This window comes from Pinus tabuliformis, chromosome 4_1, assembly GCF_031772625.1.
Source record: "Pinus tabuliformis cultivar Carrire ecotype Pingquan chromosome 4_1, CPIR1, whole genome shotgun sequence".
Classification (NCBI taxonomy): Eukaryota; Viridiplantae; Streptophyta; class Pinopsida; order Pinales; family Pinaceae; genus Pinus; species Pinus tabuliformis.
Genome location: NC_142303.1, coordinates 30761450 through 30764315, shown reverse-complemented (window position 1 = coordinate 30764315; position 2866 = coordinate 30761450). Strand labels below are relative to the sequence as shown.

Below are 2866 nucleotides of genomic sequence, written 5' to 3'. Positions count from 1 at the left end.
GGCCTATAAGATGCAGTTTTGTCCATGGAAAATATTGGAGTGGTTTTGGTTTTTGTATGCAAATTCTGGAGGTCATAGGCAATTTTGTTTTTAGTGTAACAGGAGCATCCAGAGTTGGAATTGGGAACTGTGACATGAGTTAGAAAGCTAGTTCAGAGAGCTTCCTTTTGATAGTGATCAGAAGTGCCTACGTGCACATTCAGTCTGGTCTATTCTCTGTGTAATCAAACTCCTTGGTTACAATCCTAATAAAGCGGTTGCCCATCTTGAAAGCGGACCCGAAGACGTAGTCCATCAGGGTCGAACTCCGTAATCAACTTTGTTGTCTGGTATCGCTATGTTTGTGCTGTTTTCACTTATGTTATGCATCTTTCTTATGTTTAATCAACGGCCGTAAAGTCTTCTTCTCAAGCAGTTTTTCTCGATTTTCACACTTTTAGTTAACAATCAATTCAATAATGGCTAATCAATTCTACATCAGTTTTAACTTATAATCATTTCAGATCATATAATTTGGTATTGGAGTAGGTTGCATTTGTAGAATTTTCTATTGAATGTTAACCAGGTAACAGTCGCAACGAGGAGAAGGAATCCTTGAGCAGATCGATCCATAGATTGGAAAGCAACGAGTTGTTCATAAGTCGACCATGACGAGATCTGATGCAAGTGAAAACAATGAAACTAAGATGAGTGATGAACAATTTCAACAAGCATTCTTGACTATGCAGCAGATGTTGGGAGAACTTTACAAAGACAAGAAGGCGAGAGATGAAACTTCTTCTTCAAAGACATCAAAGAAGGACAAAGGTAAAGGAAAGGCTGATAAACCACCTTCACCTCCATCATCTCCATCATCATCTTCTTCTTCTTATTCCAGTGTAGAATCTGAAATAGAAAAGAAACCTAAGAAAACATATTTTTTGAAACTTGATGTAAAATTTGAGTTACCTATATATGATGGCGAAATGAATCCTGAAAAGTTAGATAACTGGATTAAGGAGTTAGAAGTGTATTGTCTCATTCAGAACATTTCTAACGATAAAACGAAAATTCAGTTAGCTACATTTAGAATGGGGGGAACAAATTTAATCTAGTGTGAAAGTAAAACTCAGATAGATGTAAAGTGTAAAGGAAAAGTCATCTCTTCATGGTCTAAGTTTTTAAAATCTCTTAGGAAGCAATTCTATCCTTTAGGATACATGCAGCGCGTTGTTATTGATTGGCAGCATCTGAGGGAAGGTAAAGGGCAAAGTGTTAAGGAGTTTACTCAAGAGTTCAGAAAGAAAGCATTGGCGCTTGCTATTTCATTGGATACATGTGAAACTTTGTTAAAATACATTGGCAGTTTACATTCATATTTGCAACATACATTATTGATGTTTATGTTGGACACAGATTGTCATTGATGTCAATATGGCAATATTCGAGGATCAGATAGAGACGAGAGGAGCAGATAGAGCCGAAGAAGAGGAGCACACAGAGCCATCAAAGCATAAACCATTATCGGAGAAGAAACCATATAAATATGCATTAACGTAAACGAAGGCGGAATACTATGAATCCCTGACAAAAACACTATCAGAGTTGCGCAGATGGATGACAGATACAACACGACGGGCAGATCCAACGGTCGTGGGAAATAAAGATGCACGTAGGTTAATGAGCGGGAGGACGGGCGGGAGAGGTGAATGTGAGCCATTGGATCAAAGAGCAGCGGATCCAACGGTCGTCGCATGCGAAAGATGCGCGGACGATAATGCGCGGGAGACATACAGGTAGGCGGTAAGTGGTATTTCCCACACTGCCCACCGGGGTTCGATGGTATACGTACAAGGGCCAACGATCCAATCAAAATACGACGTGTGGCAGATGAAAACCGCTGCCCCTGTAGGTTAACCCGTATGTAGGTTTCAGCGAGGAAAGGTGCGACTGCCGTCCGATCGCGGCGGGGTTTGATCGGACGGTGAGGAGATGCACGAGGTTTAATGTGCAAGCAAAAGGCCGTAGTGATGCGGGAACCGTTGGATGAGGGTGATCAACGGCTGCGATTGCGAATGCGGCAGAGGCTAATATGGGCGCGATTACGTGGGTCTTTGGAATAAAACAGTGGAGGCGGAGAAGTAATGCAGAGGTATTAAGAGGGGAAAATTTCTTGAAGAGCAAAGCATAGGAACGATGGCCGTGGAAGAAATCATTGAGCGAGTTGGAAACATGGATCTGAATGATGTTCACAAGAAAAATAGGATTCAAGTCTCCAATACCAAGAAGCCGCTCTTCTTCTATGTCAACCTCGCCAAGAGGCATATGCAACAGCATGAAGAGGTGGAGCTATCTGCTTTAGGAATGGCCATTGCCACAATGGTTACTGTTGCTGAGATATTGAAGAACAATGGTCTAGCTGCAGAAAAGAAAATCTCAACATATACCATTGATATGAGAGATGAATCAAGAGGCCGTCCCATCCAGAAAGCAAAGGTTGAAATAATATTGGGAAAATCAGAGCAGTTCAATGATTTGATGGCTGCTGCTGTTGAAGAGAGGGAAGCTGAAATATCAAGCGAGTCAGAGGAAACGACAACGACTGAGGAGGAAGCCTAAGAGATGGTGTAAGCGGAAATGAATGGACAAAGGCATGGGAATGTATAAAAAATAGAAACAGAGAACTGTTGGGGCGGTTATGGTGGTGAAGAACCCGAGGGTGAGATAGTAGAAGTAGCAGGGGCAAAAGAGGCAGAAAAAGTAGCGGAGGCTATAGAGGCAGCAGAAGCAGCAGAGGAAGGAGAGCAGGAGTAAGACAACCTCAGCTGAATAGAGTGCAGCAACATACCTATTTATACCAAGGTTGGGTTGGAGCCTCAGAACGAAC

General features: G+C 42.1%; 1 pseudogene; it reads left to right on the top strand.

The window, feature by feature from the left end:
• The first annotated feature begins 2175 nt into the window (after window positions 1-2175).
• On the top strand, window positions 2176-2598 carry LOC149174029 (uncharacterized protein At2g34160 pseudogene; annotated as a pseudogene).
• Window positions 2599-2866: the final 268 nt, after the last annotated feature.